The sequence below is a fragment of the Simochromis diagramma genome, unplaced genomic scaffold, assembly GCF_900408965.1.
Source record: "Simochromis diagramma unplaced genomic scaffold, fSimDia1.1 OVJJ01000816.1, whole genome shotgun sequence".
NCBI classification, from domain to species: Eukaryota; Metazoa; Chordata; class Actinopteri; order Cichliformes; family Cichlidae; genus Simochromis; species Simochromis diagramma.
In genome coordinates, this window is record NW_024386908.1 from 2,541,316 (window position 1) to 2,568,938 (window position 27,623).

At 39.2% G+C, this 27,623-nt stretch overlaps 1 protein-coding gene across 2 annotated transcripts in view; it reads left to right on the plus strand.

Moving 5' to 3' along the window:
• The first annotated feature begins 1,840 nt into the window (after window positions 1–1,840).
• The window catches only part of sox5 (SRY-box transcription factor 5), a 247,819-nt gene continuing 222,036 nt past the window's right edge, over window positions 1,841–27,623 (plus strand). The window contains exons 1-2 of one of the 2 annotated variants that reach the window (XM_040035586.1): window positions 1,842–9,836; window positions 10,056–10,281. The gene's annotated coding sequence lies outside the window, so the exon portion shown is untranslated. Of the gene's footprint in view, window positions 9,837–10,055; window positions 10,282–27,623 lie in introns of both variants that reach the window. The other variant, XM_040035588.1, reaches the window with a different exon arrangement.

The window sequence follows — 27,623 nt, forward strand, 5'->3', positions numbered from 1 at the left end:
CTTTTGTTCCTTGTCGCCGAGCCTTGTCGTTACGTCTATCCGCGCGCGCGCGTGTGTTTGCCTGCCATCCCTGTCGGCTTTAGTTATTAGTCACTGGCTCTGTCGAGAGGCGCCTTTTTTTCCCAAATAGTTTGGAAGTCATAAATCCATAAGCAGACAGATGTAAGCTGGCGACCAAATACAGACATATATTAGGCATTCCCCTGGATCCAGCAAGCTGCTTGATGGGACATAAATGTAATCATATCCTTTCTCCTAAATCCCTCAGAGCTTTCACATTCTCCCTTCACCATTGCTGATAGACTATTAAGATACAGATGCTACTGTGTATACACTACACTAAGTCTGTTGAGATCATTCTCATGTATACCATATGTCTCCCCTTAAATTTTGATGCACTGCGTCTTCTCTGAAGTGTTGATAAGACATTTGAGTGGAATACAGCAAGCATTATGGTCCATGGCATACTGTGGGCTGCAGTGCTGGAACGATCACAAAGAAAAAGCAGAATGAAACGGAGAAACTGAGCGAGCACATTTTGCAAAAAGGTTATTCAGCGTAGCATGTAATAACCAAAATGGAAACCGAGGTGATTTTCCTGTGTTTTTGAGGTAATCTGTCTGTGTGTGAGAATGAGAACGAGATAGGTCGCATCCTGTCTGCCACCCAAAATGTAAACCCTTTGAAATCATTATGCTACTATTACTGTAATTGAGTTTGAGAATAATACCAAATGCTTAAATAATACCAGATTACGAATTCATTATGATATGCTATAATAATGCTGGCCAGATGCTGCTGTTTTGTCTGGCCGGCAAATGAATCTAATCCAGACTGGACATCTGACAATGGAGGTTTTCATAACCCCCAAATGACTTTGAACAGGTTTCTGGTTGTATTCATTTGCAAAAAAGAAAAAAAAGGGGGGGAAAGTACTAATTAAACACAGAAAAAAAGCACAGGAAATCAAAGCTGGCAGCAGCACAATGATTGTAGGTGAACAAACCCCACCACACCACACCACAAAAAAAATCTGATATCTGAATCTGTTGTCTAGTATTGTTACATTAAATTAAAAACATACTTTTCCCAATGTTAGTCCTAACATTACAGTTGAAACTGAGGCTACGCAAGGTTAAATGTTAGGTTGTTTACTGGAAATTTATGTAACAATGCAATGTTGTGGAGTGAAGCAGGAGCTATGCAATAAATGTCTAACCACAACTTAAACCTTCACGATTAATTAACTGTAAGGTTTTTGTTGGGTTTTTTTTTTTTTACATCAGATACTTTGAAACTGTGTCATCAGTTTCTTAGTCAGAATAAAACTATTTGCACTGCTCAGAATTCCAGAAAAGCTGGGATAATGTTCCGGTTAGCGTGCCATAAAAATAATAATCAAAGCATCATACAAGGCGCTGGTAACTGAGGGACTGTTTATTTTTATATTATGGATAAGTTCACTTATAGAGCTGGTGACCAAAAGTAAGACATCAAAAATGAAAGAAAAAAGTAGCAAAGTAATGACAAAAACAAATGCTGAAAACCCCCGAAACACACAAGTGTAACATTTTTAGTTTTGCAGAAATCTGTATACTGTAGCCTACTAGTTGTTGGTCCAACCACATGGTGGAAATGACTATACACTTCCCTAAATCGTACTATGTGTTTTTCAGATGAGTTGAATATGCAGAGCGAGCAGTTTTAGGGGGATATCTGATCATAACACTAATAAGAGAAGTTTTGTGTCACAGCTGCCTGGCGTCTGCTTGCAGGCACACAGTGGTGGTTTCGGAACAGGAAGCGCCGCCTTGACCCTTGCTTCCTCCATTGCGCCTTGTTTATGTTCCAACGACTTCCTGCATTTCTCTGTCATTTCTCAGGCTTGGAATAGGCTTGGCCAGTGGATAGATACAACATGATATATTTGTCTAGCGAAAGCTTATACATGTAGAAACGTAAGCTAAAGGCGGTGGGATACTTCCTAAGAAGAGCAGATTGTTGTGGTGTGATTGTAATGCCGGCTTCCAGTCACTAGAGGGTGGTTGAGCCTGAGCTATGTGAGCGGGACTCAGCTGTGGGGATACTTTGCCTGACAGGAGGTAAGATTATTGACATGTTTCACAAAATGATCTCTGCTCTGTGTGAAACATTCTTGGCATTCAGGCTAAATAGGAAAAGAAGAGTTCAGACACATACATGTAAAAAAAAAAGGAGCTGAATGTTTGATTTGATTTAATTGTTTTACTTACCAGTGTTATAATTTTTGCTTTTTGCTTTTTAAGTTTGCCCAAAACAGACTTCAATAATTGCAGAGAGTCTTAGTAAAGTAAGTAGAATGTGACAGTTTTTATATGTATTTGCACTTTGTGTGTTTAAGTGCTGCTTTTTTTATAGTTTGCCTTATTGCGGTACATGTAAAGAGAAGAATACAAAACAGAGAGACTACATCATCTCTGCAGCAACTTCGCATACTGTAATTCCACTTTATCCACAAACGGCTCGAGTTGTATTCTCTGCTCAGAAGTTTTTCAAGGTTTAACCTGTGTGTGTGTGTGTGATAGAGAGAGATAGACCGCTCTTCCTTTGTTTTATTAAACTGTCTTGAATAAAAAGTGTCAGCACAAGTTTGATTTTCACCAGTAGATTTGTGATGATAAACGCCAGCAAATGTCACCGGTTTGGTTTGGGCTTCAAAGGCTGGTTATAGGACTGCTCTGTAGTGCAGGAGCGTGGGGCACGGACCCATCCTTACTGACCCAGCGGGGCGTCTCTTGGCCAGACACTTGAGCTTCAGGCCCCAGGGGTCTGATACAAGCTGCCAAATCCTGAGAAGGTAGCTGTACTACAACCTACTCAAAGCAAAGAACGATACATGATTAATATTTGTCTGCGCGCCCTTTGTACTTGCTGATAAAATCAAAGACCTTTATCAAAGCTTTCTTTCTGAGGCCGAGTATTTGCCAGGAAAAAATCATGAATTGCCCCCTAACGTTTTACGGTATTTATTCTGTCTAATACAATTAGTAGTTATATGCTATGCATTTTTTTTTCCCAATTTATTTTTTGTGCGTAAGGAAAGAAATACATCAAAATTAATATTCGAGATGTATTTGATGGGATGATAGAAGTTATATGGCATGACAGAAATCTTGACAATCTTCAAAGGAACCAGTGGGAATGGCTGAGAGGTCAAAGACAGCTTTGTGCTCTTAAAAGAGAGGAAATTGATTATAAGATGTTAAGCATTAAATGTAATGGTCATAATGGGCTGACACAAAAAACAAATGAGAACATTCATGAACCGACTGTACATGCAAGAAAGTGAGAGAGAGAGAGGCAGGGAGAGGGCTGCACATGATCTTGATTGGGAACAGCTTTAAACAAATTAGGGTAATTCTGGTGCCCAGTTTGAAGTAAAAAAAAAATACCAATACAGATTGTGGCAACGTTTCCTTTTAAACCTAAACAAGGAGGCTCTTACAGTGTTGTATTAGCAACATATTAATGCAGGTCTAGACAAAGAGAAAGGTTTTCAGTTTGTATCCTTTAAGAACAGCTATCCCGTCAGCCTTACCACAAAAAGTCATTAAAAAGCGAAAGTTTACATAAACAGTTCATTCAGTTAAACATGTTAAATATGTACATTTCAGCTGGGGGAAGCTATCAAAACTCCAACTAATATTACTCCTTCGACATGTTGTAAACTGCAGACCTATGAAATACCGCTCACATGCTTTAAATTCTGATTTGGTCTAGGTTCCTGACTACGCCTTCATTTGGGTTTACATCATACAGCTATGCTGAAGGGTACTATTATTATTATTGTTATTATTATTTTGCAGCTTGGAAAAGATCGTTGTTCGTGCCGAGGGATTTAATAATTTCTCCAATTTTCCCAAAAGGTCAAATGCAATGTCAAATACAATTACAAAACTGATTTTCATGTTACTTAAAGCCTTAATTCTAATGAAAATTATAAAATTAATTATTTGCTCTTTTTGAATTTTATGCCAGTAGCATACTTTTGAAAAAGGGGCCGTGTCATCACAGCTTCTTTTAACAGCGCTCTGTAAGTGTTTGTAAGTATTTGCATCAGCAACCAGGTTTTAAAGCAAAATATTTTCCCATTCCTATTGTATATGGAAGTTCAGCTGGAAGAGTTTTATTACGTTATATGTTAAAGTGTCAGTCGGTGGCAGGTCTGGACAGCTGCTAGTCTTCCCAACTCTGAGCCGTGCTGTTGGAATACCTCCAAAAGTTGTTTTAGCATTGTCTTGCTGAAATAAGTAATGACTTCTTGAAAGCATTGGATGATAGCATGCATTGCTCAGAAACCTGTATATAAGGCATTGGTACCTTCACAAATGTAAAAGTTCCCCTATGCAATGTATGCCATCGCATTTGTGATATTTTTAGACTTTTTTCCACTTTATGCCAGGTCATGCTACAGAGAAGGTGACAGTGTCTGTGAATGCAACTGTTGCTTTCGGAACTATTTCTTAGCTTATGCAGCGATTTCCATCCTTTAATTTTCTAAAACACTTAATCCATTATGGGGCTGCAGCAGGAAGGTGGGTACTGGGACTATCCCAGCTAATACAGGTAGCAAGAGGCCTGCACTATGAAGTAAGTTCAGCATGCTAGGGGTATATTTCTGTTAAGTGAATTCACTAACCCTAACATCAGCACTGACGATAAGCAGTCACATGAAGCTGGTTACCAACTTGTCAAATTAACGTAGGGTTTCCTAATTTAATTATGAGTGTGTTCACATGAAAAGGTTGCTGCTGGCACCATCTGACCAATCACGAACGTGGATAAGTCCTGGCAGAAGACTGGCTGATCAAACAAAGGAAGAGAACTGTAATTTTAGAAAAATATGAAGAGGTTAAACATACTACAGAGTGAAAGCAACACAGCCAGTGCAGACAGCACTGCCATATGAGTGAATGTGAGAGGAAAAGCACTGTACAGGAGTTTAGTGTAAAGAACGTATGAATGCATGTGAGCTTTAGTCAGTAAGACTGGAAAAGAGCAACTATATTGAAGACAAGAAGGAAAGCTGGCATGCAGACTGTGTAAGTCAACAGACAGGGTAATATCAGATCGCATTAGGACACAGGAGAATCTGATAGTATGTCATAAGATTAAAACAAAGAGTAAAGAACAAATATAAAAACTAAATTCATCAGAGTACATGGAAATTTGACCCACAAATACTAAGAGGTGTGGTGTTTAAGGATCATATCAACGCTTACAGAACAAATAAACTGTTTTAAAATAAAGTGTTGGACCTTCCTGCTCTACACCCACGAGTTCCCAGGAATCTTCCAGGAATGGAGGCGCTATTTTCTTAGTAAATATATCTCAGTTTTCACCTTGTAGTAAATTAAGAAGACAAAGAGTTGCAGGATGATGGTGGTTAAAATTTCCAGGTGTGATATTAAAGATACGAGGGATCTTTAAAATAGAGAAATGATTATATGTTTATACTGTAATAATATTGATAATTTAGCAGTCATCCTGAAGCACCTGAAGGTAAATTGAACTGAAATGAATAAACAATAACATCTTAGACCTTGAGACGTTAGGGCACACGCAGGCACACTCACACATATGTAGAAACACACTCACACCATGGGAGAGAGAGACGGAGAGAAAGACAGATCCCTGAGTTACCTAGCTGCTAAACACTGAAGAGAGGAGAGTGAATTTGGAGTGACATCCCAGTTATTGCTCTTGACATTTGTGCATCGTCCAGGCGCATATGTGCAGTAAAAGCCGCACCTAGGGGAAACTCTGTGTGCGTGTGTGTGTGTGTGTGTGTGCGCACACACTGATGAGCTAAGCACAGCTGAGGACAGACAGTGAATGAATAATAAAGTGTGTCAAACCTGACCTATGCGGTCACTCTGCTGAGACTTTCCCTTGTTTGACCGCCTCCCCAACCTCCTCTCCAACACACACAGACAAAGCTTCTTGTGCGCTAAGTTTAGAATGATGAGACACCAATGATTGTCTTTGTTTTTCAGCTTTAACATACAGCAGCTATTGAACTGTGAAAGTGAATTGGACAGGGATCAACCATATAATATAGTTTTGACAGCCTTTGAAGCGCATCCGCTCTGCCCCCACGCTTCTGCTGATTGCCCCTGAGCCCTCTTTCTCCTCTGCAAAGGCATACTGTGGCATTTACAAGGTACAGTGGGCAGCGGGACGCACATTAGAAACAACTAAGCATACATGGATGGAGAGCGAGGTAACAGTGATTTAGGGTGAATCATTTTGGTTGAGTCAAACAGCGATGCGATAGCAAATAAGAAGCTTGGCAAAAAGACAATTTGCAGCTGGTGACCATCACAAAGGAAAAAGTAGTGCCCACTAATCAATGTGAAATGCTTTAATGTTAACATATTTTATAAAATATGCTGTTACTAAGTGCAAGACAGGGAAGCTTATCTGGGAGCTACAGATGGCTGGCAAATAAAGGAGAAAACAACAGAAAGTGTCTATTGATCGGTCCTCTCCACCATGATATCACCAAGCTTTTCCAAGTCTCTGCATCCCAAAAATATGTTTAAGAAAAAAAGTATATATTTTTGGATCCTTTTAATGATTAAATCAATAACAACAACTTACATCACAATTGTTTGTCCGGATGAAGAATATTCCAGCGTGGCAGTAGACTGTTACTATCGATTTAACAAAAATGAGTGAAGAAAATTTATGAATGGATTTTTTGCTGCAGGCTGGTAGCACCGTTAAAGACTTCAAGAGACTTAATGAGTACTGTACAGCCTGTCCTTCCTGTGCTGTGCATTTGCAGAGAAAGGCATTCTTTCACAGGATACCCGCTCACTCATGTTTTAATGGTGCAAAATAGCCTGAAACCTCTTATATATGTACAGTGGCTGAGGTCTGACAATGGCAAAGAATATGTGATTTAAACTACTGAGTGTGAGTAAATTTTCTTCAGAACCTTCATTGCTTACCTTCCTGGTTAAGAGGTCCTGTGTCTGATGCCTGTTTGGTTGTGGTGCCCAGTCTTGAGCAGCTCCCAGCTCAGTCAGTATCAGCAGGGGGATGTCATTGCCTACATATTGTTCTTTGATTGGGCGACTTAGTAAAACATCATTGAGAAAAGACCCTACATCAATCCCATGTTGGAGAAAAAAAAACAAAGAGATAAATCGGCCAAACTACTCAAAAGAAGTTTTTTGTTTTTTATTCAGTACAATTCAATTTTATTTATATATAGAGCCAAATCCCAGGAACAGTTGCCTTAAGGCGCTATTTTAAAAGAACAGCAGGGTTTTTCCTGGCTCAGAATGGGTCTTTAGGAAGTTATTATGTGCTTAAGCCCCCAACAGGTCATTGCAGATCGGCGCCCTTCCCTGAAACTGCTTCTGCCAGAGTTTTCTTCCTGTTAAAAGGACGTTTTTCCTTCCCACTGTCATTGAGTGCTTGCTAATAGGAGGTTATTTGATTGTTGGGATTTTCTCTTTATTATTGTAGGGCCTTTACCGTAGAATATAAAGTGCCTTAAAGTGATTTTTGTTGTGATTTGGTGGCGTATCAGTAAAAATGAATTAAGCACAACTGGCTATGCATATTGTTTAAACAAGTCTGTGTTAATTTACCTGATGTAAGTCAGCACATTTGCCTGTTGTTTATGGCTATACACAATTGTTTTCAACATCTAAAAAATGGCAATATTTGTATCACAGTACTGGTGATTCTCCTTTGGTGAATGGTCATTAGCTCTCTGGTGGGTGCCAAGATTTTTAACATCCAGGAAAATTGTACTTAACGGCTTATGCAGTTGTTAATGTAGCATCACAAATGTGGTCTAACTCTGTTAGAAAGCTGCAGAATAATTTTGACTTGTGCCCAGCATGCATTTATTGTTATAGTTATTGGCATTTTGTTTTTACAATTTTGGCTGAGTGTTGAACAATAGCACAAAAGGTTGTGGCTCAAACATTAAATCAGACTTGTCCATTTGTGCATTTGTCATGAGTCTCTTCTTATTTGAATGTTTTCTGATGATTTTCAGGAAAGGGAGCAGTGTGAACCCATATGGAATCTTCATGGGGTGTTTTCATGCTGTCATTTTGTGAAATAAAATCACAGTATGTGATCAATATTCACTGATTGATTGAAACATGTGCAAACTTAGATAAAATACAGTTTTTAAGCCCTAACCATAGTTTGTACAATTATAATGAGTTTGAAATTCAGTATTTGGTATCATCACCTTAGCAGGCTTTGTTGTAATTTCTTTAAGCGGTCTTTAGAATTAGTTCTCCAGGCTGAGGAACATTTAAAGCTCTTCTTTGGATGGTGAACGCATGTAGTTTCCTCAATTGCGTTAAAAGGACAACCTGCCAATATATGCCAAATTTTCCCTCAATGCATTTGGGAATCACAATGTTGGTGCACAAACACATGCCTGTCTAATTGTCTTATCTTTGGTATTTTTCATAGATTCAGCTAAAGAAATTGGTACAAATTATGTGTTTTTGCAACAAATTACTAGCAACAAAGTGTCTACAGATGCTATTTAAAATTGGCTATTTGCTAAATTATCTAAAAAGAGTCCAAAGGAAAACTTTGAAAACCCTTCAAAATTCCTTGAGAAATATTGCTCAAGAGCATTAAAAAAAAAAAATCTTACAAGAAGGTACTTTGCAAACAAAATATGAAGAAATAAAAGTTGCCTTGAGACTTTTACACAGTACTGTATGACAAATAATTAGCTTTATTTCACAAGTTATCAAAGTCAGGGTTCTACTAATAAATGCACAAGTTGTCCCAATTTCATTGACATGAACTAATGGTTCCAACCAAAGACCATTGTCTTATCAAACAGGTTATCTAGGCAAAAACATGGCCTATTTTCATCTGATATATTTTTCTGTCTGGCTTCTACTTCACAAACCATGTGCCAAACGTTTCTCCACTTTTTGAGTCCTTTTTCTGGCCTTCATGTGAATTTTCGCAGTCTGGATGAGGACCAGTTTTTAATTAATTTCGGCACCACATAAAAAAAGGCTACGTAACATATAAGAAAACCCCCAATATTTACCGCCTGCCAAATTTACTTAGTTTCCAATGTTCAAGTTCAAGTTAAATTAAGTATGCGATGTCGTTTTTAAAAATGAAAAATCTGAATTAAATCAGCCAATGAGTGAACTAGGAAAGAGCGGTTTGGACCAATGGGGAAGAAGAAGGGGGGCACTGCAATGTATGCAAATTAGACAGTTTAGTCAAGGTCCTCGCGAGCTTAACAGGTGTGTGAAAAAAAATATCTTTTTTTTGTTTTTCTGCAGCCGAAGGGTGAGTGTTTTATTCTGAAAGTTAACCATTATACTTCGATAGCAGTAGACGTACTAAAAAAAGAAATAGTAGCCACAACTGCCTTTAAGCGAAAATATCCCAGTTTTGGACTAGCTTGCTTTCATTGTAGGCCAAAGTTTAGCCTCGGGCTAAATGTAAACGTCACCAAATCATTTAAATGACTGACTGCAACTATTCCGGCTCAAGGTGTGGTTTCTCCCTCGCAGTTTAGTGCAGGGCAGGTGACACTGAGGATTTTACATTACACGTCTGGGTTTTTTTTTTTTTTTGAGTAAACCCACCTACTACAAGGCAGCATTTAAAATTGGTATTATTTGCTAGCCTGGTAGTCATTCAAAGGAGCCTACTTACTGTAGTTGGCAGAAACCTGGTTCTAAGGCAGATGGAATATAAAGCTTGTGGTTTTGAAGTGTTTTACAACTTATGATAGTGGCACATTCAAAGTTATTCCTCTTGACAGTCTACAGCTTCAGGTCAGATTTTACCTCATGTGTTTTAGATTTTACCTTCTGGTTACACATCAGTTGTAGACTTTTAATAGTTTGTTCTTGGTAAGAGAAATGTCTTGACTTGAGGAGTAGCTATTGTGAAGAGGAAACAAATTGACTTCTCCTGCCCTTAGTGTCTCAGCTTTGTGTAATTTGCCCAAATCTTGTCCTGTATGTGTGCATGCATGTGTGTGTAATGTGAAGTGAAGTGAAGAGAGAGAGTGGAAAAGAGGTGGTGTGGCAAGAGGGAGAGAGAGACAGAGAAGTGACACAAATCAATGTGAGCACCCAAACCACCATCACCAGCAGCAGCAGCGGCGGCAGTCTTCCCCCTCTACCGACCTCCATCACCTCCCTGTCTTTCAGTGAGAGAGACCAGTGGAGAACGGGAGTCACAGGAAAGACGGGCTCCTCAGCAGCGCAGCATCCGGTAAGTCGTTAAAGAGCTAGGGATACCTCCCACCATGCAGTCAAAGTTGCAGAAGCGAAGGCAACAAGGGCAGCCTGGCAGTGCGACTTTGCTCTCCAAGGCTCAGAGCATGCAGAACAGGGTACACGGTCGTGGATGAGCACCTTTTTAAATTTTTAAACCCCCACCGCACAGCTTCTCTTCGCTTCTTCTGTGACGGCTGCTTCTGTTGCAGCTACAGCACAGAGAAAATATCGCTTGGAAGAGGACAGCGTGAGAGAGCCGCCGCTGGTCCTCCTCCAGTCATATGTTTTAAAAGCCTGCTGGGGATTAGGGATTGGATTGAGGGAGGCTTTTTTCCGCCAATCACCGCCCTGCCTCTCAAAAAGCAGGAGCGGGATGGTGGACGAGCTGAGGAGAGAGAGCGGTAGTTCTCTAATGCTGTAATGTTTCTATAGATACTTACATTTTGCCCGTGGCTTTTGTTTTTGTTGACACTGTGGGTCTGTGTGGGATTAACTGGATCTCTTAAGTATCTATTAGCAAGCATGTGGAAAACTTTTTTAAAAGGGCTGTGCTTATACTGGATTTAGAAAATTACACGTGCATGAGGTGCACATTTGTGTTTTTCTTTGGTGAACAAAGGAAACCGTTCTGCATTTGCAGGGAATCAGCTTCAGTTGCATCTGTAATTGTTCAAGGTTTTCATCAGAATATTTTGGGTTTATTTTACTTTTTTTATGGCTGCTTCTCATTTCCTAGAAATGAGATGAGAGATGAGATGTGATGAGATAGCTTTTATTTGTCAGTTACAGGTCTTTTGCCCACAACTGAGATGACAGACCTTGCTGACCGTACATACAATACACAAACATCACATTGGGGAGACAGGTCAGGCTAGGTAGCGAGGAAAAAGAAACATCGAAATGTGTAACACAAAAGGATAATACAGGAATGCACAGATATCAGCACACCATAACACAATAAACACAGACAAGCAACATGGGAAAGAGTTCCAGTGTGTACATCTGATCTGGGACCGCTGCAATCTTCGACTGCGCCTCCAGCTGACCCGATGTCCACATCAGAGAAGATGCTATCAGTAATTTTGCTATGACAGAATTAGCTGAGTTTGTCATTTGGTTTGGTTGCCTTGTTCGTCTAAATTATGCATCCACTTTAATGGCTTTAATCAAACTCCATAGGCTTACAGAATGAAGGGCAGCAGGGAAAATAGTTTAGAACAGGACTTGTGCTAATGTCAAAGCTTTCAAATTAGCACAATTATAGTAACACGATTATCTACAAGACAGTGATTGAGGGGCATCTTTATTCAGTATTAAAATTGTCTTAATCACAGTGAGATAGCTTGGCTTTCTAGTTTTGGCTGGTTTTTAGTGTTGTTTCACAGCAAGAAGGTCCTGGGCTCAAATCCTGCTTGGGGCCTCTCTGTGGGGAATTTGCATGCTCTCCATGGGTCTGCGTAAGTTCTCACCGGATACTCCCGCAGTCCAAACACATGGATGAGGTGATTCTAAATTTGTCACATGAATGGTTGTCTGTCTCTGTGCATTAGCCTTACGATCGATTGGTGACTTGTCCAGGCTGTATGCCTCTTTTCACCCTATGACAGTTTGGATAGGCTCCAGGCCTCCACAACTCTGAATGGGATAAGCAGATGAAGATCGGTGGAAATTTTATGTTCAGATTAAAACCCTGACCATCGGTAGCGACCTCAGGTTACGCGACCTTTTACCACTCTCACTTAAGCCAATAACAAGCAAAATAGTTTTTTGGATAAATAATAAATCCCCGTGAAAATGAGTTGTGGTACACCTAACTTTCATGTGTCTGTGTCTGCATTGTTTTGTAATTTCACCTCCAAAGAGTTAAATCACTCCTACAATACTTCACTAACACCATTAGAGGAGTTTGATTCACTGACTGCAAGGTGCCTAAGTCCAAATCATCACCCCACTACCACCATGCTTGATGTTGGTACGAAGTGTTTGTGCTGGTTTGCTGTGAATTGCTTTGCTTAATGGGTAAACATCTCCACCTTGGTCCAGAGCGATTTTTCCAGAGCTCTTGTGGTTTGGTCAGATGCAACTTTCCAAACCTAAGGGGTGCTGCCGTGTTATTTTTAGAGGGACAAGGCTTTCCCCTGGCAACCCTTCCAAACAAGCTGTACTTGTTCAGTCTTTTTCTAAATATGTTGTCATGAACTTTAACATATAACATATTAAATGAGGCCTGAGATGTAGCTTTTGTTATTTGTTTGCACTTTATCTGTGCCTTACTTGCCTCGGCATCCTGCAGGGTAAAGCCTCCCTTTATTGCATGTGTGCTGTGTCAGTGACTGTGTAATTTTAGGGTCAGCATCTTCCCCTGTCCGTCGTTCTTTAAGAGACTTAAAGAATGAGAGGCGGTAAAAGTCAAAGCTGCTCAGGTGTAAAGAGATTCTGCCATAAAACAGTGTTCTGCTGGTTCAGGGATTGTGCTTCTGTGTGATCTACGTTTTTACTTCTAAAGCAGACTGCAAAGCTCATTCTTTTACCATCCAGTCTTGTCTGACACTATTAGTATAACTGAGCTACTAAAGATTACTGAGGTAAAACCATTTTTCTCCATTAGCAAGATCTGACTTCATCATCTATAGTACATGACAAATGACGGATAAAGCAGCTGTATTTTTATTTCTGACATATTGCCATCAGAGCTGTGGATTTTATTATTAGGCTATTCTTTTCTGTGCTATTTTGTATTCAGAGTTCCCTGCACCCTCTGTGCTTGTTTTATTTGAACAACCAATTGCAGTCATTGCTGAGTGATACTGTATCTGCACCGAATGTGAAGTGCGTCTGCTATTTACAGTCCTACAGTATCAGTTGCTGCTGCGCTCCCAGTTGTTATTGTGGGAGCTTGGCAGCGGTGGATATTGTTATCTGTCCGTAGCATCAGGGATTGGTTTCCGCTCTGTTTTAGACAGTGATGAAAACACAAACATGTACTGTACACAGAAATACACACACACACACGCACAGACAGGCACACTGAGTTTTTTTGTTACATTGTTGTGCATGTGTGTCAAAGTGGGTGTATGCATGTCCCCAGGCCCACGGAGCGAGACACATTGTTAGATGCAGGTAAGAGTCAGACGGAGAGAGACATCTGTCAGTCTCTGAATGGTATTTTCCCAATGCGACTGATGAGGTGCTCTTTCTCCCTCGGTCATGGTCCCGCTCTTTCTCTCTCACACACACACGCACACACGGATGTTTGTGCACACGCATATGAGGTTAGGGCTCAGGTGAAGAAGCTGCACGTTTGAGTGTCACTGATTTAACGGGGTGTTGATCTCGTACAAGACAGGAAGCTGTAAACAAATCCCCCAACATGTGGTGACTTGCTGGAGCATATCCCTCTCTTCTTTCGCTATCAGAGTATGTTTGTGTGACTTGTAGACTAATGAAATATAACAGCTGAGTGTAAATTGGAACAGACAGCCGGCATTTGAAGTGGAGCTTTGTTTGGTTACAGTAATTATTCATTAAACACCTTCCAAGTAACTTCCAGTAAGTGTGTTATCTTTGAATGACTGTCCATATTTTTAGCTCACTGAGAGATATGGCTGTGCAGTAATTGCACTTTGTAGTTCTTAAATGCTTGTGCTATTATCAGTTTGGAGAATACAGTAAAAAATTTGGTTAGTTTAAGTTTATAATCTACAAATGTGGTTAATGGGGTTTGTGAAATGCATCTTATTTCCCTAAACGTCACTTTAGCCAATTTATAAATTTGGCCAAAATGAAAATAATAAACACATGCAATGAAAGTTTAATGAACTTCAATTTGATAGTGCATAAAAATCTGAGCATCACCGCCTCCCAGCCCTGCCCAGTACTGGGTGGTTTTTATGATGAATTGTACAAATAGGGACAGTCACTGTCTGATCCATGTCAGGGTTGAAGCTTGTTTGAAGGTAGGGCTGTTCGATATAACGATATATATCGGATGACGATATGAAAACGTCTATCGTTTTATATTACGCTATCGTTTGTTTTGTGGTGTCGCAAAATAAACTGTTTACGGCAATATTTTTTTTTTGATGGTCACTGTAGTGGGTATATTAATTTCTTGAAGTTCTCTTTTTCTCTTATATTTATAATAACCACACTACAGACGAATAAGCAACTGTTTTTACTCTTTGTCGTTAGCAACAACGATGGTAAACACAGCATGTGGCTCCGCCGTCCGCTTGTTTATTTTCCACGTAAGCCTTTCACAATAAAGCTGAAGATCCTGTTGAGATTTTTCAAAATAAACTGAAATAATGACAAACAGGCCAGTCAAAACAAATTGAGGACCTTGCTCCCGAACATGGGGCTACCTCTGTAGCATGGACATGGTTTGGTTATGAAAAGTCTGACACCGATCAGAAAACTGTACTATGCAAATTATGCAGGAAACTGGTCCCTACCTCAGAATCAAACACGGGAAACCTTTTCTACCGCCTACGTAAGAATCACGTGAAAGAGTATGGAGAGAGTTTATGGATGAGATACAAAAAAAGAGCCGTCACGTGTGTAAATGACCTTTAAATTTGGTAAATATTTTTTACGTTTGTTTGAAAGGCACTTCGGTTTTATTTTGAAATCCATGCTTTTATTTTGAAACAGGAAACTGGCACAAAACCGTTAAAGGGCTGTCAGTAACGTTTCTTTTAGGATATGGTAAATGGTATGCCTTAAAGTGAAAAATATGTACGTTTACTTTGCCAATTAGTACCTGGCTGACAGTGGCACAAGGTTTGTTAATGTTTCCTTTAACGGAATAAGTTGCATGCAATCAAAATGTCGTTTAATAGAGTTTATGTTGTTAACCTTGACCTTGACCTTTATGTGTAGTTGTAAGTTAGTGAGGTGATATAATGAATTGAGTGATGTAAATTTGATGTATATGCTATATGTGAGCAGGAGAAATTTGTTTCCTTTGATGTTATGGTATTAATTATGGTTTTGTTTTGCTCCTAGCTCTCACGGTGTCTTCACTGAATGTTTCAATAAAAACATTTCCAATAAAACCTCTGTGAAGCATCAGTATAAGAGACCATCATTCAGCCAGGGATGCTACAATGTGCTCCAAATAAAGCTTAGACTCAAACGTTAGAACAGGCTTTTCCCCGCAGCACGCCGTGTAATAAATCCTCACAAAGAAAACGGCAGCCGTTACAACTTATGCTTAAAAGTGTATAGTTTCACGCATCGGTCAAAACACTCGACTCCGGTTACACGACGCCCAGCTGAAAACACTTCACGCAAGTCCAGTTGCTCAAGATTCACAGAATTTACAGAAACATAAAATGTTTGTGATATATTGTTGTCAGGACGATAAATGTTTATATTGGGATATGAGGTTTTGGTCATATTGCACAGCCCTATTTGAAGGCTTCATAAATTTGTAAGAAAAAGTGAGCCTATGAATACCAACAGTAAGAACATGTTGAGCAAGTGGATTTCAGGAGCAGCTGAACAATTTGTTTAAACTTAATTTTTTCAGTTGCCAACAGTAGTTGTGTTGCCTTTAAGGTATTTTTCTGGTGACTAATTTACTAGAAAATTAAAGGTGAAATGACAAAAAAATCCCAAATGTAAAATGAATCCCAATTTAAAGAAAAGAAAAGTTGATTGTTTTAAAAGTCAAAAAACAGTGGCTTCATAGTCTGGTGATCAGCGCATTTGGCTAATATGCCAATGATCCTAGGATAAGTTCCTTGGAGGGTTACATCAGGAAGGGCTACTGGTATAAAAGTCTCCCACATCAAACAAAGCAGCCAAAATAGGTTTAGTTTTTTAAAAATCAGAAAACCGTGAAAATTTAGAACAGTTTAATGAGAATAATGAGAATAAGAATGAAATGAGAATTCTCTTGGGAGAATAAGAGACATCAGCAGAACATTGAGAACTACCAAAATGATGACGTAGTCAGGCTGGGGGAAAGGTAATGCGAAAAGCAGGGATAGCAGCAGTGAAGGAGTCGTCCACAAATGATGAGGAAAATAATATATATACTGTGGGCAGCATGACCAAGTAAGGTAACGGTGATGTTGATTGCAAACAGTGCAGAGTTAGAAATGTTATGTTTTACTTGTGTTCTACCACAGAAGGGAGGTAGGGTTGCCCCAAAGGCAATAAAAATATCATCTGATATATGGAAATATTGGATTTTAGATCGCCAGATATCTGCATTGATATGAGATATCAGTCAAGCTCTTATTTGTTAGAATTTTTAAATTTTTAAATTCCCAGCAGTTTGTGATTTTTACTGTGAGTTTGCCAGCTAACTTTCTTTTTTTCCCCTCTGACATTGATTTGATTGTGTCTTCATTGCTTTATTTATTATTATTATCATTATTTTTTATATTGAGAGTTATAAGTTTTATCATTGGCCTTATCAGTGAACCTCAAACAAGTCCACCTTTGCAGACTGAATCGCTGTGTTTTTCGCTTTAGCTGATATTTCTGTTTTTTCTCTCAAACAGATGTCTTTTTTTATGTATCTGTAGGCTTTGAATACGGTTGAGGAGTGTGCTGCCAAGACATATAAATTATTAGAGTAATGGGCTTAAGTGACTTGTCCTACCAGCATCTCAGTCCAGCATGTAGACATACAAAGGCTTAGAGAGATACATAAGCCAAGAATAAAAAATTAGGATGGCAGCGAAATACGCCCCTCCTTACTCCCCACCGGTCTTTCTTTTTTCCAAGGTCAAGATTAAAATTCAAATTTTTGTCTTATCTGCTCCTCTCCGCTACCTCCTATGTTTTTATTTTTTAATTTTTTATTAAAAGCATAAAATGATCCATTGTTATTAAAGTGAGAAATGTGTTGTGTACTTTTGTTCCCAGTGGAGCAATTATAATATTTGACTTTAAAAGATGAAACGGAAAGGGACAGTCGAACACATGATCTGTGGAGGTGTGTGGAATGAAATGGAAGACATGTTTGAAGCAGAAAGGGAGAGGAAGGGAGAAGAGTCAGACCTGTTAGCTCATTCCATGAGCTTAGAAATATCTTTGGGGGGTTTTCGATGGCACTTACGGTGTCTGTGTGTGTTTGTGAAGGTTGGTCATTGTTCACGAAGTACACATTAACTCTCTCATTCCATATACCAGAAAACCACTTGGATTTCATTTTATCTGTCATTTATGGCCTTGGGAGCTTCAGTTATGATTGAATTTCAACTTTTAACATTTTTTTTTGGCATAATTAAATCGAAGTTTTGTACTTTACATCACTGACATAGCAAATATATTTTGTTTTTTGCTGTCTTTTGCTGTTTGCTTGTCTTGTTTCTATGGACCAGGAGACCGGACTAAATAGATTGTACTAATCAATCAATCTTGCTCAATGTGGAGCAGAGACAGATTATGGGGTTGTTCTGTTTTGGAAATCAACACCATCAATAAAAATTTTAACCCTTTTTTTTAAAGTCTTTAACATTGAGCAGATCTCTGAAGACCCCTTAAGGGCATTAGGATGATATCCACCCTTCTTCCAATAAATGATAATCTAGTTGGCAAATGTTAAAAGCTTATAGTAGAAACTGTAAGGAACATATTAAAGAGTGTTTAGGCATTTTACACTTTACTATAATTTTTAAAAATAAAAATAAAAATTGGGCAAATGTTAACGTTTTATATTGTTTTAGTTCTTTAGCTGATGCACTTGAAGGATTAAGAATTACTATACACTAGGCCATTTTTTGCTGTCTGTAAGTGACCTTAAATTTGACTTACTGTAGTGCTGTTTCACTGGCAACAACTGTGAAGTGGTGCATAACCTCTGTCTCGTCATCCATCTTTTCCTTACAATATAATGGTAGCATTATATTGTTAAGTGCACCATTACATGCAGAATCAACTTTATATGCACAACTCATCCATCCATCCTGAGTGAAGTTAGCTTAAAGAAAGAGGAGCTAAAGCCAAGTGCAAGAAAAACAGTTATTTTGAAATGTCACTCATGCAAAGTAAGCTAGTTGAGCCGAAGAATAAAAATATGGAACTGAAACCGGGTATAAGATCCCCTGCAACTAGTTTCTGCAGACACTTATTCAGAAGGTCAAGCAACTCTCACCCCTTCAAAAAAAAAAAAAAAAGCGAAATCCAGAAATATACAAAACAAAAGCCAACAAAAAGAAGTACACCTCTCGAGGCCTTCCTAACGAACCGAAGTCCAATTCGGACAGAGGGCGCCTATTTCCAAAGTTTTTTTTTTTTTCCACTCTCCTGTTCCTTTGTGCATCAAACTCTTCAAAAAAAAAAGGGTGGGGGGGGAAAGAAAAACATAACAAGCTTCTTTCATGGATCAAACGAGAGCGGCAGTACACATTGTGCCAAAGCTGGATAAAAAAAAAAAAGAGAGAGAGTGAGGGAGAACTACCTTATTATTGTTATCAAAGTAAAGCCAGCTCCTCTCCTGCTGCTCTTGTGGGACCTCTCTTACTCTCTCTGCTTGTAGACCCAGGGGGAATCCAAACATGACCCGCATACACACACACCCCTCCTCCTGGAACACACACACACACACACACGCGGGCCTGTCTTGCTGTACGTCGTTTCATTTGTGAAATTAGTCCATTCTCTCTGACCCCGTCTTTTCATCAGGAGCGTTGGTGCATATTTTAGTCCCTTTCCTGCGCTTGTTTTACTAATTGGTGGCTATACTTTGCCCAACACTGATATCCTTTGATCATCTCAGATCATTACGTTTACCTCATTAATTTGCTCAATGTGATTTTTCTCCCCCCCCCAAAAATTTAAGAGTCCGTGCAAAATTGGATTAATAATAGATCATATGAGCCAGGAGAAAGTGTAATTCCTTTGTGATTTCTCTTGCTCTTTTCTTCCCCTCTTTCTTTCTTTCTGATTATTTGTTGTCCTGTCACACGCAGGCTAGCGTGAGAGGAAAAGGTCAGTATTTTGGAGAAAGTGCTGAGATGAGCAGATCAATGCAATCTCTGTTAAGTAGAGAGCAGGAATTGGAACATCAGGGCTTTTTTAGCTTAGCTTAGCATGACAGGAAAAATATCTGCCCAGATTTGCATATACCAGAAACAGGGGGAATCCAAAAGGACCTCGACTGTATTAAAGGCCAAAAAAATACGTATTTGTGAAAGTTTTGTGACTCATTTTACAAAAATAAGTTTTTATTGGTTTTCGTGGTGGCTGAAAGCATGGTCTTTTGCTCCACTGTAATTCAGAACCTTTTTTATTCTATCATGTTATCTCATTATCTAGCTAGGCCCCCCACTACCACTACCACTAAACATGGCAAAACATCAGAAGATGAAAAATGATGAAAGGGGTAAGAAAGCTCTTTTGCCATGCGCCATGGGTGGTAATTGTCGTTGGGGTAGAGTGAGGGTCCTTCCATCCGGGACATGAAGAAGGGCACCCGTGCTGGATCGCTTTTTATTATTTGTTGATCTCCTGATTATTTTACTGATCATTTTTATTAGGAAATAAAATGAACCCTGTATTTCAGACTAAGACTGAGCTGACCATGATGGAGTTGGAGCTAATACACTTTGAACAACAGTTACCACAGAAGAAATCACTGCAGGGTAAAAAGATGGAAGACTTTGGAAGCAACTGAGTTAATTTGAATTATCCAGAACTACTGGCTCTTAGGCTAGCATTACTACTAGGAAGAGGCTAGGTACAGTCACAGCCTGTTACGTATTGCATGTTATTTGAAAGAAACATCTTTGCACAAGTCAGAGGTGGGAATCACCATACATCCCACAATACGATATTATCACAATACTTAACGCACGATACGATATTATTGCAATTTTTTAAAAATATTTTGCGATACTCAGATTCTGTACATAAAGGTAAACTTTATCAATATTCATTTTATCTAATAACAAAGTCTCACACTCAGTCTTTCTCTCATTTCAGTCAGTTTTATTGTTGACAAACTGAACGGTTTGTATTATAGTCTAGTCCAACTTAACTGAATGCAACCATCTGGTACAATTATTAACTATTAACTATATATAACTATATTAACTATTCTAAACTATGCAATTTGTGAAAACTATGCAGCCCCTTCAGCAACTGAAGAAAGTAAATTAAAACAAAATATAATTTTACATTAAATAAAAACGTTTTAAACTTAATTAAAATAAAACGTGTCTTAAATTAAAATAAGTAAACTGTCATGTTTATTGCTGCCATAAAAAAAGTTAAATACATTGTAGCTTGCCATCGCCAGTGTGTGAATGCGTGTGTGAATGGGTGAATGACTGAATGTAGTGTGAAGCGCTTTGGGGTCCTTAGGGACGAGAAAAGCGCTATACAAATGCAGGCCATTTACCATTTACATTTGGACAGTGAAGGAATGTCAGGATTCTTGCTCAGAAAAAGGATCAACATGCTCTGAAGTCAGAGGAAAACTTTTCCACAAAAACTTTTTTGTAACAAAATATCGATTTCTGCTGTCCCTGTATCGATACATTATTAGCAAACAAAATATCACGATACTACACAGTATCAATTTTTTCCCCCCCCCACCCCTACAAGTCAGTATTTCATATTTATATTGAGTTCCATTTTTACATGTTATATTTCTACCAGATATAGCTATTTATACTTGGTTGCATTTCCTAAGAGGTTGCATCACATGCAAATGAGACTATCACAGAAGTGTGTATGCATGAATGTAACCTGATAATCACAAGTCTTGATTGATCCACTTAAAATAGATAAATTAATTCCCCTCAGTTAGTCAATTTTCCATTATTTATCTAGTCAGTTTCTCAAGAAATTATTATGTCTGTAGACTATAAGTACCTCAGTGCAGTTTTCAGAATGTTTCAGGTAGATTTGTGCCTCATCATCTGTGATAATACCAGTATAAATATTTATACCGTTTAAACAAGTGTCATATCTTGAAGCAATGATGTAGGGAAGTCATGCATTGACGTTCCCTTGCGTGTACAGCAGTGGTACAATCTCAGAAATATGAGAGCAAAAATAGCATCTCAGCCTCTGATGAAGATTTCGTGCGTAAAAAGGGGAGCAACCTCCAACAAAGAACAGTACTTTGCAAAATATGCGACTAAACATTTCCTGCTAAAGGCAGGAAAAACAAACATGCTTCACCACTTGAGGCAAAAACACACTGTCAACGAGGAGGAGATGCTGGAAGCTGGTGATGTGTGACCCAAGAGTAGATAACCAAGCACTGCCAACCAAGCAACTGATAGGTACACTTAATATGGCAGGAAGATTGATTGATTGATCATACTTCATTCATCCCGAGGGAAATTGGGTTAAGGCTGCCAGCCGTCCCAGCGCCACGAGATTACACGGTGGATAGAAATTGTGCATGAAGCTACATGGTGGAAAAACGTTTTAAGCAACTGGTTAAAACATTTGACCAAATACTAGTTAGTCTGTCATCAACACACACACAGTCTTTAAATTGTAATCTGCTAAACATGTCATTACTCCTCACTTATTAATGGATCTTATCAAATTTTTCGTCAAAGGTAACGAATAAGCACTTCTCCAGAATTATGAGCTGTTCATTTGAAGTTCAACAAGCATGGTTTGCATTTAAGCTTGCACGCTCATACATAAAAACGCCACACAGGTAAGATAGAAACATCCTCCTTCGCATTATTTTTTTCCACTTTATGCTTCACCTAGAGCAGTTCAAACGTACATTAGATATAAGAGAGACATTGTACGTGTGTCAGGTGTAGAATCATACTTTATTTACACTCACCAGTTGCAATTGTAAAAGCTGTCAGAACTTCCTGTATCACAGTTCTTCCTGTATTTCATCCCCTTTCCAGCATCAATTTCTCCTCTAAAGATACTCCTCCCCAAACAACAGCCTGTTGTCTACACTTTTTTTTTCCTTGACAGCTTCATTGTCAACAGACCCTACTCTGTATTGCATATAAAGACGTGTATCTCCCTCTTTTCTCTTCCCTCTTACTCTTGTTCTCTTTGGAGAAGATTACATCTCACATCCTTCTGTCTACAGGCGTTGCTTGGCATTGTGCTGCGTTTCTCTCTTGTTGTCACATTGAGCTCTGCGCCCTCCTATTATCATATAGATAAGTGAATGTTTGTGTTGCGGTAAGACTGGGAAGCGCTACTCTAATGTGGTGTATTGTGTGCGTTGTTAAAATTGGCCTCTATTGCCTCTGCCTTTCAAGCGGCCCATTTCTCTGTTGCTATAGTTGTGAACATGATCGTGTGAGATTGTGAAACTTTTGTGAGTCGTGTGTGAGGAAGATGTTTGCTGTGTGTTTTTCTGTAACTTGTTTTTGTGATGTCAGAGAGGCAGTTTTTCCTTGTGTACAATTTATGCCTAGAGAAAGTGTGCGATGGTAGAAAACTGATCATAAGTCTCAAACCACCCCTAATTTCTTTATATTTCACTGCAAAAAGGGGGAATATGTGCAAGGATTTATTAAAATGTGCAAGCATAAACAGAACAGCATATATGGCTTTTGCCTCCTGCAGTAAGTCAGTGGATGTTTGTTTCCGATGAGTGTTGGTTTTCCCCAGGTCTGCAGTTTGTCACGATTCTGTTCATAATTTTTATGGGTGGAATATCTGTGCCAGGTGGTAGAGAGTCTCCACTTTGGTGGCCTAAGATTTCATCTTTGCTTTTTTGCAGATGACGCAGATAGCTGTAAGCAGTCAGTTATGTCTGATGGAGATGTGAACCAGAAACCACTACACCAAAAGACCAGTTGCCACTGATTTTTAGCCCAGTTCTTATGTAATTTGACCTCAAATTACCTCAAACATTTCTCCTTGTTTCCCTTCCTTAAGAATGGAGCTTCAGTCAACAGTAGATGGGTCGACTGAAGCCTCTGCATTGTGTGTGATATTTAAAGATGCAGACAAAGCGGAAGTGTGTGATGACATTCCATGTTGCATTTCATTTTACAGGCAAATCTGTAAAGACACATTATGGAAAAAAATGTAAAATCTCCTACATCTCTCAGGATGCAAACAGTCTTTGGGTGTCACTTATTTGTGTGCGTGTGACATGTATTGTGGTTATGTGTATAAAATGAAAGCAGGAATACTTAAGTCTCACAACTTAGCCCTGAACACTTAGGCACGTGTCTGTGGCATTCCTGAAATAAAAAGCTCCTTTAGCATGATTGCAGCAGTTAAATAAGACTGTCTCTATGTTGGGTTAGTTGGACCCAGTCAGTAGTCAGGTCCAGCATCATTCAGACTGTAGTCTAGCTCAGCTCAGTTAAGTTCAGTCACACTTAGGAGAACAACATGAAATCGACCACAGGAGCTGCAGGCCATGATTTGATGACTCAGAGATGGAGGGAGACAATATGTTCCATTTTCAGACCCAGGTGTGCGTGTATGTACCCTCATATGTTCAGTGTATCCATACTGCGCTCCTCGGGGATTTTTAATCTGCTGTGATGTTGACAAGCAACGTAACAGAAATTATTTACCTCTAGTCCAATTTAACGATTGACAGTTTGGAAAGGAACAGCTTTGTGTGTTAGATTTCAGCGTTACCATTTATAATGTGGTGGAGTTAAAATATACATACACCTGTTCATTTTTTTTTTTTTGACTTTCTAAAAAGCCATTTGTCTGACTTTTGACCTTGCTGTTACACAACATCTTCATATCATGGACTAATTTAAGGTGCATCCTACTGAAAATATTCAAATTTTAGCACATGCAAATTTTTACCTGACACAGTGTTCAATCCATGAGCATTGAGTGAATGTCCCGTTCTCACCGTTATTATAAAAGTAGTGAAAAATTATTATAATCCAGTTGACTTTTCTGTGATTTTTGAAGAAAAACAGTCAAATGAATGAAAGCTGACAAGATGTTATGTGCTGTAGAAACAGTAATGGCACTAATAGCTGATGTTTAATAGACTGTGTGGTGGAGTTAGACGTGCAGTTTTCTTTGAAATGTTTTGCCTGTTTGGATTTGTGTCTGTGTGCGTTTTAACTGTCCGCATCTCCACCTGTTATCCCCTTACAGACTTGCATTCCTGTCTTACTTTATGTTTAGGGAATACTTAGTAGTGCGTCACAGTAAAAAAGAAAAAAGAAGAAAAGAATAAAAAAAGTGTGCTTCCTTGTTTACGTATGCTTGTGTGTCTGAAGCAGCGAATGTGCCAGCCGAGCACAGCTTCCCTCTGATCCAGTTCTACCTCACGCACAGAAACACACACATCCTCCCTCCTTCATGCGTTCTTCCACTTTCAGCATCCTTCCCTTTCTTATGGAAAAGAGCCAATTAGACTTGTGTCTGTTTGTTTTAAACAAAATGGCTTTTAATTAGCGCGATCAAAAAGGCTTCTTTCTGCAGGCCCCAGGATCCACTTTGTAGTTCCCCCTCCAGATCGCGCATGGGTTTGATGCCACCTGATAGGACGCCAAGACAATTTGAACACTTTTATAATGAATACAAACATGCGCACACACACTCTTTATCACTTTGTCTCCATCTATCGCTTGTTGTCTCTTAAAGTCTTTTGGTCTTTTGTTTTATTGCCTACATCCTCTTAATTCTTCCTGTGTTGCTCCTTTCTTCTTGTTTGTCCTTTCTGTCTCTGATGTGTGTGGTTTTATTGGTGTGGTCCAGTGTTCCTGCTTCACATGAACTGTTGTTATCTCCCTCTTTCCTCTTTTTACTTCGTTCATGTTGCAGATCAGTTTGTTAGTTTTAATAATATTTCATATCTGTACTAAAATAGTCATTATCTAGCGTTGGATTGATTTTCAGTTGATGTTGATAGACATGGATTCAGAGTTTCTGACTTCTTTGTTTGGGCCTTGAACTTGAAGACTTAAGTCATAACTTGTTTTGTTATTCTCTCCTGGCTCAGCACCTGCAGTTTCACTCAGTTGATAATAATAGCTGGTGTAAAATAATTCACTATTTCTGTCAGTTAATCTTCTGAACATTTTGGTTCACACAGAAATATGTAAACAGTTATTACACTGGTAGCACAGATAGTTGGTGCAGATATGTCCAGACCCAGGGCTCGCAAAATCGCTAGCCCGACGTCCCAGAGCTAGCGATATCTCCGGTCGGGCGACCAAAATCTATCTCAGCCCCGCCCGTTGGGTTATCATATAGCCCAACGAGCAGGGCTGAGATAGATTTTGGTCGCCCGACCGGAGATATCGCTAGCTCTGGGACGTCGGGCTAGCGATTTTGCGAGCCCTGAGACCCCAGGGTATAGAGGCCCTGACTTTGCTGATCCACTGACCTTTAATTTAGGCAAGTGACAACATCAAGTCAAAATGTTACTTCTTGGTTTGCCGTACAAACTTTATGCTTTGTTTAAAATTGTAAACAACAAGGCTCTCTCCAAGTCAGATTTTTGCTAATCCAGTTAAATTTGTTAGTCTTTGATAAAAGAGGGTTGATTTATTTTAATATTTAAAATTTGCTTTAAAGTTCTAGATGCTCCTGTGTCTTACTGTCTGCTTAGCTCCTAGCCTGTAGTATTCAGAGCAACTCTTCAGCAGCCATAGAGAAGAAAGGAATTGCAGTAATATTGCATGAGCCAGTATACCGTATCAGTAACCGTATTTTTAAAAAAAAGAAAAAAAAGGTTTTTTTGAGCCAGTAATAACGATGCATAACAATTGTTGGAGTTAAGCTTATCTGTATGCAAATACTTTATGGTCTGTGGTGGTAATTCAGTCACAGACATGTGCATCAACAAATTTCTGACTGTAGCAGCTACTGCCAACAAGAGCGTCACTACTCAGATTTCAAACTTCTTTCATCAGCACACCATGGGTGCAGCACATTGTTATGCAAATTCCTCCAATAAGGAGCGAAATCCAGAATCTTGAACTGATACCTCAAAGTTTCATCTCTCAGGGGGCAACAAAAGTAAACGATCTACATTGTTAGCATCAGCATGTTAGCGTTAACCATGATTATTTATCATGAAGCATAGTTGTGTAAGTAGAGCCTCCATGTGCTGCTGCCATGGATGCTTGAAAGTCACAGCGCTGTAGCCATGTCTTTTGGTGTTGTCACGATATGATGAATTTAGTAGTCTATACCAGTACAAGCTGAATTATGTGATTCTTGATACCAGATACCAAAACAAAATACCTGTCCAGCTTAGTTAAACATGGATGGAGGTCCTTTTAGGTACTTGGCACATTGGAAGAATTTCCTCCCTTGCCCTGAAAAGCATGATACCACCATCTTTTGCAAACACCCCCCCCCCCCCCCCCCCCCCCCCCCCCCCCACACACACACACACACAATTTGTTGTCCAACAAATGGAAAGCTCCTCCATAGCTGACCTTTACTGTCTGTCTTGTGAATGAGGTGGAGCAGCGCTATCATGGCAACTGCACGTAGGTCACTCTCTTCCACTGTCTTGTGTAGTTTATTTTGTTCCTGTGCATGTGGACTATGACTGGGCAATTAATTGAAAATTAACCGATCAGCGTAGTCTTTCCCATTTGAGTTTAGTTTTTTTCTTTTTAAATTCTGTTGGTACGCCCCTGCGGTATGTACAGAGTGTGCTATCACGTTATTATGGCCCATCAAGTATGGAACATAGAAGCATCATGGAGGTGGTACTTAATTTGAATTCTGATATTTATTGGTATCTTAACTATCAGTTCTGGTGACACCCCTAATGTCACCCTACAGCTCCAACAAATGGAATTCCTTATTAAGTGAGATTAAATAGGTGTCTATGTAAATGTGTCTATATATGCATGTGGTACAGTCTTTGCATCTGTGGTTATATATACTCTTTACGATTTGTTGGTAGCTTCGGTAGTGGTACTATCCTGCCATCCTGACCACACTGCACATTACTATATGTTTGTGCATTTGTCTGATTCTTGGTGTGCCAGGTGATGTCCACTGTATAGTTGGTCTGTTGCTGACAGTGGCTGCAGGGAGTAAACATATTACCCAATCAGCTCACCACTGCTCAGTTCACCATAATTGACGTGTGTGTGTGTATGCTTGTCTGTGTTTGTGTGTATTTGAGCTGAAATGGGTTCAACTGACAGCTGTCAGATCACTTGACTCAATCGTGAGCTTCACTGTATTGCTGTTATTCACATATTCTGACATGCACACACCAAAGTAGCACCAACTCTATCCAGTAATGTGGAAACATTATCGCCTTATGCACACTGTATAGTGGATTGAGAATTAGCGTTGTTTTATTATTCACTGTTGCAAGAAGTCTATTCATTTATCAGTTACAGTTAAACTAAAATGAACTTAGAAAGTCTATAGATTACAGTGCCCACAGTTGGAATTAAACTGAGGGTCTTG